The following is a 14,929-nucleotide window of genomic DNA, read 5'->3' on the forward strand; positions in this document are numbered from 1 at the left end:
CTTTTCTCCAAACTCTATGGCAGCAATTTAAGCCTTGCCCTTTTGCCATAATCCCTTTTAGACTTGCTATTGGCTGACATGCAGAAGAGAGCAACAGCCTTTATTGAAGTTCTCAAATTTTCTCAGTTATATACTAATTACAACATTAGTGACCAGAATAGAGACACATCATTTGTCTTTGTTGTTTTCAAATTTGCTCAAATGTGGTTTGGTGCTAATAACAGCAAACCGGCTTAAATGGGTTTTCCTGAAAACGTTTTGACACCTATCCAGGTGTCTTTTTCAATTCTGGTGGCTCACACATGAGCAACCTACAGTTGGTGCACTGTTTTTGTGGACATGGAGGCCCATCCTCCTAGGCACATTCTAAGTTAGATGCAAATCAGTGACCCACCTGTCACCGTCCTGGGTCATTAGAAGCTATTGATTGGTGTGAGTGGAGTACTTGGTCACCTGAATCATGACGAAACTGCTGACGTAATCTCTTTGGACTGTATTGGAGGACCGAGCTGTAAACACTGGGGAGTTGGAGGCACAATACTTTGCCTTTGGTAAGTGTTTGCTTTTCTCTTTTGACAAAAATAGCTTATTTCATCCCCCTTTAAACCACCTGTTATCATTGTCATCAAAAGTGTGTCATTTGTTGTTGAGGTTCAAGCGGACTGCTGTATGTTTCCCTGAGCTGCTGGCCCTTCTTTGCTGGGGCATGCGTTTATCGCTGTTGTTTAATTTCTCCGATGTAGTAGTCTGAGCTGTCTGAGCTGCAATGGACCACATACACAATGCCACTAAGCTTTGGTTTGGGTGTTCTGTCTTTGGGATGAACCCGTTTTTGTCTTAGTGTTATTAGATTTGAAATTTACCAGTATGTTGTATTTTGAGAAAATTCTGTCTGTTGCAATGACCCAGATAACTGAGAATTTGCATGATGCCAATAACAGTGAAAAATGTTTTGGAAAAAGCAAAATCACCAGACTAAAAAACTATAAAACCATTACTATTACCAACACTTCAGAAAACGAAAAACAACAAGACATTCTATTTCACAAAGGTGTCTTGATCTACAAAACCCAGGAAATGGGAGCAATAAAACAGCTAACGGACCCATAACTACAGATAGAGTATTTTTTTTAAACTGTGGAACTGTAACAACTAAGGTTTTATGATTATCTAAATGCATCTTGCCTCTACACACAGTGAGCAAGATGGGAAGAAAGGTATACAAAATAGCTCCACATTACAATGTTGCCAGGTGACTCTGAACCCATCCATGCACTGAACGGATGCTTAGGACAAAAAACTCTTAGAAAAAATCAATCCATGAATGTGCCAAAACTTTCTCCAGCTAAACAGAAACAAAACTGAAGGAAAGAAAGAGAAAACAAAATAAAGAAAGATGAATTAAGTAGGATCAGCATGCAGCTTCAGTTATTACAACTACAAACTAGTGATCCGGCCCAAAATCTGAGGGTAGTGCACTGGAAAAAGAGAACTAAAAATAAGTGAAATTTTCTTGAAATTAGTGTATTTGTCCTTGATTTGAGCGTGTAAATAACATGATCAGCCAATGAAATTAGTATTTATAGCCCTAAAATACGATAATTAGATATACTGTACTTGAAATTAGATGATGGAGATGAGTGGTTCCTATTTTTAAGTGCAAAAATCTTATCCCACTGGGAGATCATTTAAACTAGCCTACTCAAATCAAGGAAAAATGCACTCATTTCAAGAAAATTTAACTTACTTTTAGTTCCCCTTTTACAGTGTTATGGTCTCGGGCCTGAACCTTTAAGGACACATAAAGACAGTTACAAAATCAGCCTTCTATCAGCTGAAGAACATTTCCAGGATTAAAGGACTGATGTCCCAACAAGATGTTGAGAAACTCATCCATTCGTTTAGCTATAGTCATGTTAAATACTGCAATGGTATCTTTATAGGTCTGCCCAAAAAATCAACCAAAAAACTGCAGCTTATCCAGAATGTTGCTGCTCGTGATCTCACTAAAACCAGGAAGATAGAGCACATCACCCCATTTCTAAATTCCTTACACTGGCTCCATGTATCTCAGAGAATAGACTTTAAAATACTTCTGTTAATTTATAAATCACTCAAAGGCTTAGCACCAAAATGCATTGGAGGGTTGATACATGCAAGACACGTATCAACCCTCCAGATCACTCAGATCTACTGGTTCTGGTCTAGTCTGCATACCCAGAACCAGAATTAAACACGGAGAAGCAGTTTTAAGCTTCTATGCTCCACAAATCTGGAACAAACTTCCAGAAAACTGCAAATCAGCCAAAACACTGAGTTTCTTTTAAATCAAGACTGAAAACCCACCTGTTTAGAGTTGCTTTCAACCCATAATAACAGGACCATTGATAAACTTATTTGATGTGTATTCATGTTTTCACCTGACATTCTCACTTAATGTTTGTTGGTCTTACAACCAGCCACTGATTTGATGTGTTTATGATGTTTTCATGTTTTCATAATGTACAGCACTTGGAACCGCTTTGCTGGTGAAATGTGCCATAGAAATAAACTTGACTTGACTCACTGTTAGAGAGTTACATCAGAAACTGACAGTTTGGGGTCACTAAGTCTCTATAAAAACAACTTGGCTTTTGACACATCAAAATAAGAGGAACAGTTCTTCTGGTATTTCCTGCATCAAAGGCAGCTAAGAGGTAGAACTGAAGAGGAACCAAATGCACCATTCAAAACGCATTCACCACTTAAATCCTGGTAAAATTTGTATCTTTTTTATCGTTATGCAATGCATTAGAGAGTGCTGGCATTAAAACAAATGAGATCACTAATAAATAAATAAATAAATAAATCTTCAAAAGATATACAATTCATAAGTTTAAGATTTTATTTTTCTGTGATCATGTGTGACAGATAGCATATCCCCACTCTTACATGTAAACAGTAGCTATAAAAGAAAAGCTTGAAATTGTTAAAGTTCCCAAATCCCTTGTTTTGAATTATTTTAGGTCAAAAACAATTTTTGTTTTAATTAAAAAAAATATTAAAAGGATAAACAGTTGCTAATTAATTTTGCCGTGCCGTGCCGTGCCGTGCCGTGCCGTGCCGTGCCTTATGGAACCCACTTTCTTGGCAACTCAGCCTGTCTCCATATGCTAACTTTCAAATTGATGGCTTAATGCTTTTAATGGAAAGCCTGTTGTCATTGGTCAATGCTTTTGTGAGTCACATTACTAAATATTTCTGATAAAACTAAGTGCTCCCCAACGCACACAGATGTTTGGCCTCACACATACCATATACTATATTGACACGTCTTGACTGTCCCCACCAATTCATTGAATTCAAAGTTACAATCACTTCATAGTCACATGTGTATAAAACCAAGCATATAGACTTGGAAACTGCCTGTACAAATATTTGTGAAATAATTAATCACGGCATGATAGCATACCACCTTTCCTCGCAACACATTTTCCATACTAAACATCTACTGCTATCATGACAAAAAACAAGGAATAACAACAATTCACCCACAAAGTGATAGGCCGCATAAAATCACAGAGCAGAGTCGATGGATGCAGAGGATGGCAACTTTCTGCAGCCTTAATAGGCTCTTTTACAAAACATTTTTGTCATAAACCTGCAAAGACGAGCGATCTCTGGACTGTCTCGGCCATCCATGAATCACAACAGGAAATTAAACTAGGTGTGGGGAATGACAGTAACTGTGATGCAGTCTTGATATCAACAGTATGCATAAAATCTGTATCAGAAGACTCACCATACACTTGTATGGGGAGAAAACAGCAGTGCTTTAAAACAGGATTAAAGCACTGCTGAGCAAATGCTTCAGATTTCAATTATGCATCCTGCATTCTTACTCTTCTCATTGTAAATATTTCCATAATCTTATTTATGTTTTTAATTCTTGGATGACTGGTGCACTAACCACATGTCATCACCACATCACTCCCTTGAAATGCAAAACCGGCTCGAACTTATGCAAGTCAGCTGATGCAGGACTACCACGCCTGGCAAGTTAGCATAACAGAAGTAAGCTGATTTCATCCTTGCTGGATCAATCATTTTACAAAACACATGGAATGGGCAATTGGTGCCACAATCTCACATTGAGGTGTTTTGTGAAAAGGACTAATAGCCATCAACCTCCAAATTTTATGTGGCCCTCAGATTAGTTCAGGAACAGAAAGTAGAGAGCGTCACGGAATGGGTTTCCATGGCTTAGCAGCAGAATTAGCCTTACATCACTCAGTGTAATGTAAAGTGTGGAATGCAGTGGTGTTTAGCAGGCAGCCACTGGAGTCTAGCAGTGGAGTGACGAATCATCTCTCTGTGTCTGTGTGTGGCATTTGCCAGTGTGAATTGTATCACGTGTAAAGATTCATGCAGAATGGATTGTGGCGTGTGGCCGTTTTTAAGGAGCTGTTCTTTACCCCTCATTTCTAGTATAAGGAATTTCTAATACCTCTGCATACAACTTGGGGAAACAGTATAGGAATGACCCAGTCTTTTTTCCAGCATGACTGCACACCAGTCCACAAAGCAAGGTCCAATGAGACATGATGAGCAGATTTAGTGGGAATAAAAAAATTAACTGGTTTACAGAGTCCTGACCCGTTTCCTTTGGGATGAATTAAATTTCAGACTGTGAGCCAGGCATTCTCGTTCAAAATCAGCATCTGAAAAAAAGTTGCACAGTAGGAATGGTTAAAAGTCCCATGAACACACTTCTAAAAAACCTCGACAGATGAGATGAAGCTGTTATACTGGCAAAGTGTGGGTCAACCTAATATTAAACCGTATGGAAGAAGACTAAGTTGTTTAAGTTCATATATCTGTAAAAGTCAGAAAAGCAAATATTTTTGGCAGTAGGGTGTATGTTCATGTAAATGAGCCTTGTAAGACAGTTTCTTTAAAAAACCCCATTTGCCTTTCCCATGAACATTTTAAAAACTACTAATATTGCAATGTTAGAAGCTAAAAAAAGTTAGGGAAAAATAAAATATGCAGTGTGCAGAAGTTTGATTCCACTTTGCACTTAGGAAAATGTGTTACACTCAATGGGTTTGAAAGTCAAATTAGGAACATCAAAATGATGAATTGTGAATGGGAACTGTCACTTCTTGTTCGCAACTGTCAAAGACAAATTTAAAATGAGCTCTTCAAGATCTCAATAATGATAAGTTTATCCTTTTAGTAGGGTTTCAAATTGAATTTAACAAAGGACCATGAAACAGGAAAGGGTGATTAAAGATGTCAATAAAACATTTTTAAAATGTATCATCAAGAATAAGAAAAACAGAATAAAACAATGGCTAAGCACTTCTGAGTAAAGTGTATTTGTTTCAAGGATTCTTGACCGCACATTATAGAGATAATGAACCACAGAAAAGCACACCCACATCTAGAATGCAGCCAGGCAACAACTCATTGAAGGTCAAATCTATTTACATGCAATCCATAAATGCACCTTCTATTTTGTCTTTTTAACTGATCAATGACAGTGTTTTTAAAAAGGACTTACGCTTTAATGCTCTTTAAAATCAATCAGCAAATGCACCATCAAAGAAAATTTACTGCATTACATCCATTCAGGAATTATGGTAAATTAGACAAGCAGGATGGTCTTTTGCAAAACAGTCTAGAATTTCTTCAACTCTTGAAATTAACTTTTATTTCTCCAATTATAAAACTATAGTCACCTCATCTGCATGCTGTTGTCATGTAGAACTTCTAAAGTACTTTCTGGAAGTTCTTTGTAGTGATGGGTCGATGAGGCGTCATGAAACGTTTCGGCACATTGCAACTCTGTGCCGATACTGTGCCGATACTGTGTCACTGAATACTGACACCTGCTGGACCTTAAAAATCCCTACAGGCAACCTGGTTGACAGAGTTAACTGACACTGATTTGATGACCAAGCATACACAATACAATTTAAATCATTGTATGTTGCATTGTATTATTTTATATTTTCATTTGAATTAAACATATATTTGTTTTTGTTTTTTTGATACAGTCAATAAATAATGTGAAGGAGGATGCTTGTGGACTGGCTTTTTTATTTTTTTACAAATGGTTGATCGGGCGCTGTGTTTAGTTACCTGACTGATATCATCTGTTCTGAAATCGGACATGCTGAGTATGACAAAGGGAGGAAGAACTACTCAGAGTAGCAACTTTCTACTCAGTGTAGATCAGCCGTTTTTTTTTTCTGAAACGACGCTCAGAAGTAGAACAAAGACGCACAGCGCAACCCGCCCAACCAAAAAAGCGTTGCAGAACCCATCCATCAGTGGTGCGCTCCGATCAGCACCTGGCGCTCACAGAGCGAGACTGTGGTACAACACCATCACACCAGAGTTGCAAAATAGTTAAAAATTAACCATTATTAACTGTTATTTTGTTTACAGTTCAGCTTGGATTTTATTTACTGCGCAGCATAGCTCTGCTGTGCGCGCTACTGTGCGCGAATGCACACGCGTGCAGCTTAGAGGGAACAGAAACAGTTTGGCGCGTCAGTCAGTTCGAAACAGGTGCTGTATTGGTCACGTGACCGAAACAGTTCCTGTATCGGTCACGTGACTTTTCCGTAGCAATACACACATCGACACGGGTTTCGCTCTATGAGACCGACACATGCGCCGACGCATCGGTGTTGCCGGACCCATCACTAGTTCTTTGTTTTGAAGTAGCTGGCTATGTCTTTAATTGTGTTTTGTGAGACAAAAGTTGCTGAAAGACTTGAAAAATACATAGATTAAAGGCAGACTGAAAGAATAATAGCTGGTTGTGTTTGGTATGATTTTATCACGTGTAACTAAAGATTGTGAAATTTCTGATTCTACACAGGCAACCAAATATATAACCATATATATGTTCCTCTAAAGAAGGGATGGGGTATGTTTTTTTTCTCATAATTTATGCAGGGAATATTTCTTGTTATATGGACACTAAAACAAAGAAAGAAGGTGAAAGAAAGAGGACAAGAAAGGGAAAGAACAATACAACATCCTGAGTCTGTTTCTTCACCCACAAAGAGAGATGACAAAAGAACAGCACAACCAGCTGATAAAGTATTAAAAATACAATCAACCAAAGCATTGATACCATCACTGAAGAATATACAGTATTAATCAATATGACATGTATAAAGTGACAGCTGAAGATAATAACAGCGGTTTTCTGTACAGAAGTGAGTCTGCAAGTACCTGGATCCAAGCACCTGTAGGTGTTTGTGATAGTGCACTTGTGTTTGCCACGGGGGTTCAGGCCCCACGAAAAAGCTGCCAGGAGGGAGACGGCACCTGCCCGAGCACCCAGCCCCTTACATCGAGTACCACAGATTCACCACACTTAGTAGAGTGTGGTGCATCTTGTGCTGTTTCAACCCATTTTGGTTTCCCTGCATTATTTATTATCTTCATGAAAGAGGCCAAATCCACCAGTGAATAAAGTGCCAAAAGGTGGTGTATATGGTCTGCAACAATCTTCACTGATGGTTTGCCCCTGCTCCTTCCTCGGGCTAATTTTAATAGAGACTGATGACAACAGTAAGGGAATATCCAATAAGCGGGGCAGTTTTGGAGGTGCTCCTTTGCCAACAAACTTGCTCAAATCCTTACTTCTGTCCACTTTTCTTGCTTCTGACACATCAAATCCAAGAATACAATATTCACTTGTTGCCTAATATATCCCACCCAAGATTACACAAGTTACTCACTTTGCCTGTAGGCGGCCATAATGTTATGCGTTATCACTTTGTTTGTCTGAAAAAACCCTATTAACACTACTACAAGAAAACTCAACACATATTTTACTGTCTGTTCTGTGTTTTAAAATCTAAACTCATTACCTCTGCTGTTTTCTCCTACTCCCATAGGTGAGGATAAACATGTTGCTGAGTTGCATGGTCCATTGCCTCTCCCTCCCTGTCTTTTTCTGCCACTTTCAACATACTGATGACGGTTCCATGCTCTGTACATTGTCTTTTTTTACTCCTGCTCCTCCTTTGCGCTCACGCAAAAAAACCCTAGCAAAGACATGTAATGAAATAAGGTGTTTTATCTGTACTATTATACAAACCTATTTCTAACCCAAAACAAAAAAGATGGCAAGTCAGTAATTACGGCACAATGGGGGCAAACACTACACAAACATTATCCTGAAGGGCCAGACCTTTTATGTAACTGCTTTCACAAATCAATGCCACCGAAGGACAGCTTTCAGATCTTATATAATTAGAAATAGACAGGAAGAGAAAGCTGTGCTGGCCCAAACTCATGAACATAGATCAGCTTAATGCTTCCCATTTTTCCGTCATCTTGCACTGCTTTCCTATTGACTGACAAAGCTGTATGGTGCATGAATTGACAGCAACTGCAGAAAAGCCAACAAAAATCTTAAGAGAGGGGATGACATTAATTAAACAGTGGTTGACAAATATATGTTATCTGCATGTTTGATTTAAAAAACATCTTTGTGCTCCCTGGTTCCAGAGGGAATAACATAACATGTTTCTTTTTTTTCAGCAAGTTGTAGCAATGGATATGAAAATGTTGAAATACTATAAGGGCAAATAAAAAAAAAGTAAAAGAGTGCACTTGCACACCTTTATGACCACTTACACACACTTTGATAACAAAAGTGGAAACAACAGAAAATAGGTAAATTCTAGGCCAAAAATAGCATGATTAAAAAACAGAACAATTATCTTTTTTTTGTATGGCTGCATGTGCTTTTTTTAATTTTTACTTTATTTGTAGCTCCATAAGGTGCTTGTAAAGTTTGACAATCTGCCTTCTTAATAACCTTCTGTGACCTGCATATCATACAGGGTATCCTTAGCAACTACTGCCTTCTCTTTCCAACATTTTTCTCTTTTGCCACTTTCACATTTTTGCCTCCCACTCACTGCAGATCTGTTAGCTCTTACATGAAAAATATTGATATGGATGTTATATTCAGATTATAAAACATGAAAAAATGGGGAATATTTAGGTGATCTCACTGATTAATACACTTGTTATGTTAGCCTCTTCTCTTAACAAGTACTGATACATACTGTGGGAGAGGGGAGGGGGAGGGGGTGGTATCCATACTATTATTCACTTTCAGAAAATGATATAGATTTTAGTATGTGTATTGTTTAGTATGTGTTTGGATGGATAGATTATTCAACAGTAGCCATAGCTGAATTACAAACTTTGATGTTACCAAATAGCTGATTTTACAGATAGCTGAGAGTTGTGGGATGAACCACAGCTTTTCATACTTGGTTCTGCACATAGATATTCTGCATGTAGCAATATTTATAGGTATAAAATAGTGCTCTAGCGTATTTGTTTTATATACTGTCAGGTAGAAATGTACCAATTAGATATTTTTGGGGTGATTTCTTAGCTGATTTTGTTGATTTCTGTTTCTAAATCATAAACAGCAAATTTGTTTTTTCATACAGGTGATTAGTTAAACGTTTTATTGACTTCAAAGTTTACAATACAGTAAAATAAAAGATAGATGTCTACAAATCCACAAATAGGTTAAAATTTTATTTCTAGCGAAAGTTTATTTTTTTGACCCACATGCAAGAAAACTCTCAGGAGACTGAGGGAGGTTTAAAGAGTTTATTGAAGGCTGGAGGAGAATGATGGGTCTCTGGAAAGTGTTCAGCGGTTGCTCACTGTGAAGGAGATGAGGATTGGACAGAGGGAGGAAATGCTGATGTGTAGTAACAGGCGGAGGTCTTACTTGTTGTATGATGAAGGAGAAGTCGGGGAGGTAAGCAGTGTCTGGGGGAGAGGCATGTGCAGCAGGCTGCATTCCAATATGAGGTTTAGCAGTGTAGTGTTGGAAGATAGACTGGTCTGCTGGAAGATCGCTGGAGAAGGGAGTCTTGACGGTGCTGGTCATGGAACTGTATTGCCAGAGTGTTATTGCACAAAGCGGTATTGTCAGGATTATGGTCCGGCTGTCTGTCTGCTCTCTCACTCTCCTCCTGCAATCAGTGTGATCTGCAGTACCTGTGATCCTCCTTCGAGCAGTGCAATCAAGCAGATTCCATTAACCTATTTTCCTGCCTTCATGTACTGAAGCTCTACAGACAGCAGGCCCCACATTATTGAACGCATTCATGTGAGTAACTGTCCAGTGTTCTTTGCATTCCTTGGCAAATTCATGATCTAGTTCTGGATTTCCCTGTCTCGCCTTGTCGGACTCCTCACCTGCTTTTGTTTTCTGTACACTATCTGGACTGTTTTTTCTGGACATTGACCCTTGCATTATCAGATCTGTCTGCATGTAATCTCCTGCTCTGAGACATCAGCTGTCAGTCTTATTGCCTGGCTGCTCCTGTTCAGTTTTTTGCCTGCTTGTGCAATTTTTTATTATTTTAAATAAACCCTTTAAGCGCAACACCATGTCAGTCTAAAATAATAGGTTCTCTGTAAATCAGGGCATAACGGGTATAGGCAGCAACTTCTGAGGGCGTTGATGAATTGTTTCTGAGAAGTTTCTGGAAAGTGTTTAGGAAGCAACCACTTGGGCTGACACTCAGACATTGAATGACTGGCACCCAGCTGCTTCTAAAGCTGCCATGACATCGCAGTATAAACCAATCAATGTAGTTGATATTGCTGCATATGTAAATTTTCCAAAAAAATTCATAGGCCTAACTAGAAACTCAGAGGTGAGACAGGAAAATCCAACAGCAGGCAGAGAATTAACTTGTGACCCAGAGGTGGCTGGATTCCAACAGCAAGCAGGGGCAAACCAGGTTGACAGACGTGGAGTCTGATGATGAACCGGCAGGGAAGAGAAGACTGAGGGAGGCTTTTGTAGGGAGGCTGGCAGGTGGAGTGAGTTCTGACTAATTAGTGACCAACAGGTGTGACTGATAGCTGGGGAGTGGATGGTGAGCTAAGTGAGAGGAGGAAGAGGAACTGAAAACTAACAGAAAAAAAGCCAGACTATAACTAAACCATGGCACATATGACTTTCTTTTTGCATGCCTAATATATGCACCATGTCAGAGAATATGTATGTTCTCTATAAATAGGATAAGTGTTGTTAAAACTTTAGTTTTACAAAACAGAATAATAAAAATTGATGTCAACTGATCTTCAGAAAATATTACATTGTGAGGATTAAAAAATATAGGCTTAATTTTTCAAGGCAAATTTTACATAATGATTGCAACTTAAAACATATTGCTCTTATGTGAACATCAATTTAATTATAGAATAAAACTGTTGACAACAAAGCACGTTTTGGTTAAAATGGTGTCTTGCTTAAAATGGTTTCCAGGATGCAGTCAAATCTCTAGAGATAAGGAATGAGGGACTTTGTTATCCTTTCTCTGTTTTAGATGTCTGTGAATTAGCTGATGATTAATTTATACACTGCTGTAGACAAATCTGTACTACTATTTGTTCTGTTTCATGTCTAATCTAGAGCTTTGGATGATCACAAAAATTTCAGTACACTGTGAAGCTATGCCTCTACTGAGAGCTTAGACTGTATAAAATGCTCTGATATGTAAATTTACATAAATATATGATGTCATCTGTTAGTTTTTTTTTTTTTTTTTTTGCATCAACTGTGCTTGGAAAAGCGTCAGGAGAAACACGTTTTGATGGCACCCCTGATAGGCTTATTGCTTGTGTGATATTCCACATTACATGAACATGAATAACTATTAGATAAACATCTGACAAACAGGAAAAGGGGTTGGGGGAGTAAACTTTTCTAACATCTCTGCACTGATATGATGAGGGAGCACATTCATTTCAAACCAATGCTCCTTCACTGCACCATTTATGATGCAGCTGCTGCGGCTTCAAACAGCCCTCTATTGTTCACTTTTCTGCCATTGAGACTTGCAGCATTTGCAGTCGATTCAAATCTGTCATCTAGAACTAAAAAAAAAAAATCTGAAAAAACAAACCACCACAAAACATAACCATCTGGGATTTGGGTTCAGGCTTTATGTCTAGGTTTATAATATAGGCTCCCTTCTTTTGTTGAACAGCTGCCAACAGTTTCTTACTGGTTTCTATATTTCAAACTTTATTCCCGTTTCCTCTTTAACATAGTTAATGTTCTGGCAGCATCTGATGCTGTGTATTGAATATTTATCTGAATTTCAAACTGGAAAGGAAATATTAGTTGATTTTCCAAGAAGCCTTTGAATTGAAACCTTCTTCTAAAGCATGTGAGAAGAGGCTGCATCTCACATTTGGGTATTGTTGTTTATTGAAATTACCTTCATGTTTAACATGCAGAACAAAGTTTTAAAGCCATGTATGGGGTTTAATCTTCCCTGTCACAACCTTTGAGAAAATCTGACTTGAGGCAACAGGTGTTGTGCTTTGTGGACAAAGGATTAGGAGCATGGAAAAGCATGAGTCACAGGGAAAAACGTAAGGCAAAACGTGTGGTGCGATTGCATGAAAGGTTCAGTGGGAGCTGAAGAGTGATAAGAAATGCAATGTGGGAAGGAGGGAGCACAAGGTGACAATGTTGGTTGTAAACTCTACTTCCATGGAAAATGATCACTAACATAATGGCTGTTTATGCATGTGTGTACCTGTATTTGCAGCTGAGTGAGAACATATATTTTGTGTATTTTACCACCAAACCGAGGGGTTTGATGTAATGTGAGGACCTTTTATGGTTTTCACTTTTTTTCGGTTAAGAACTAAGATGTCAGTTAGGTTTAGGTTAGGTATATGCTGGTAAAGAGCTATGTTTACATGGACAAAAGTAATTGGAATAAAGGGCTGATCAGAATTAAAAAGCGTCATGTAAAGAAGCCAATCTGAATATGATGATCTGATTAATCAGAATGGAATTGTAATCTGAATGAGAGGGGTGGTTTTGCCGATTGATAATCCAATAAAAGTGAATATAAACGCTTGTCAGGGCTAAGTTATTCACAATGTGGCAAACTGACCCGACATAAATGTGACGTATTTCCGCGTTGTTGAGTGGCGGAAACACATCAGGATGCAAAACTGTCAGGGCTTCCCATACAACATTTCTGTTTGAAAAAAAATAATAGAGCTCAAATTGTTGCTTACTCAGCAAGATTTCAACCATTATTAGAACATCATGCAAGTCCAGCCTGGGAACTCAGAATACAAACAAACTTGCATAATATGATTTGTTTACTATTTTTTGTTGTTCAGCAAAGATGGAAGTACTTTTTCTGTGTCTTTTAGAGGAATTTGTTAACTGCGCATGTCAGTGGTTCTATTCTGAATAAAGCCAGGTGCATATGCATGCAAATTATGATTGTATTCGTTGATTGTGTGCCAATATAAATGGTACAATCCAATTATTTAATCCAAATACATTTTAATCTGATCGTCAAATTTTGTGCACGTAAACATAGCTAATGATCTGCTGCTGGAGGGGTTGCACTATGCTAACATGTCAAGTACATCCAGAAAATGTTACATTTACGTTACGGTTAGATCACTGAGAGGGCTGAAAATGAATAGAAGTCAAGATGATTCTCACTTTTTATTTAAAACAAGGTTGCGTGTGTGTGTGTGTGTTTTGAAGAGAGGAGGCTGAAGAATGTGTTTTGAAGAGTGGAGGCTTCAGAAATGTGGCAAACTGGAAGTCTGTGTTAGCAAAGTGCCGATTGCTATGCTTTGTGTTGCAGTTTGAGTGAAGGATGGCAGAAGACCAAAGCAATGGCAGCAGGAGGGAACTGCAAGGGGAGTGATTTGTAACAGACACGTTTGGCTGACTGACTCTACTCATTCAGAGGCTCTCATGGACTGATATGATGGGTGTTTCGTTTATAAAGACCCTTTTTAATAGCCTGCTTAAGTAGTCTTTATATATATATATCAGATTTTCCAGTTGATGTCATGTTTTATAGACTGTTAAAACATTATGTTACAACCTCAACCTCCAGTAGTTTATTTTTATGTTGTCTAGTGCATAGGTTACAGAAAACTTATGTTTTATGTCTTATTTAGCACATCATTTATAAATACACTACCTCTGTTATGCTCAAACAGAAAGAGACAGCATGTATTTTTTAAAAATACATCCTCCATGGGTTGTGCAAAAAATTTTAGTTGAGAGGAAGACTGCAGAAGAGGTGTTTTAGGGGAAAATGCTTTAGTTTATCATCTATTTCAAGGTCTCGAGCAGCAGCCACGTCCTTGGGATAGAATATGCGTTTTTCGATATTGTGCAAGACAGGGACAACCCAAGAGTGTGTGTGAGGTTAGTGCTCCACAATAATCAGATATCAGTGTAGTGTCAAATACAAGCATGACACAAAGAAAGACAGATCTTGAGAAAAGAGTAACACGGTAGAACAAATTAATATTTACATGAGTAAATCATAATGGGCAGTTTTAACAGTGATTTAACTATATTGACCTTAACAAGGAGCCATTTTTCAAGATGTCGCTTTAAATATAATCAAGAATTCCTATTTCAGCTTTGCAATTCCATTACATTACTCTTTTAACCAAACATGACAATGCCTTTGAGGTTCCTAAAGAGACTCGAATATGAGTTCTGGACTCCTCTAAAATAGAACTTTTTCCCAAAATTTGAATTATTGTATTCTTTTTCAACACGTCTTTGGTTGTCTCTTTATGTCACAATAATGTTTCAGACCATCAAATAAATCTCAATATCAGACTAAAGCCCTATTCACACAAAATAGGCATTATCTGGAGACCCCATGTAAAAACAAAAATAACAAATTACATCTGCTTTGTTTTGTGGCATATTCACGCAACATAACAGAAGCCTGAGATTTTGCTGAAATTTATGGATATCTCCCGGATATGATGTTAACAATCTGGGTATTGTTAACCAGTGTGAACCAGTGTGTGAGTTGATGTTAAAACTACTCAGCATCATGGCCATGGTTCC

The sequence above is a fragment of the Fundulus heteroclitus genome, chromosome 2 (assembly GCF_011125445.2).
Source record: "Fundulus heteroclitus isolate FHET01 chromosome 2, MU-UCD_Fhet_4.1, whole genome shotgun sequence".
In the NCBI taxonomy this organism is placed as follows: Eukaryota; Metazoa; Chordata; class Actinopteri; order Cyprinodontiformes; family Fundulidae; genus Fundulus; species Fundulus heteroclitus.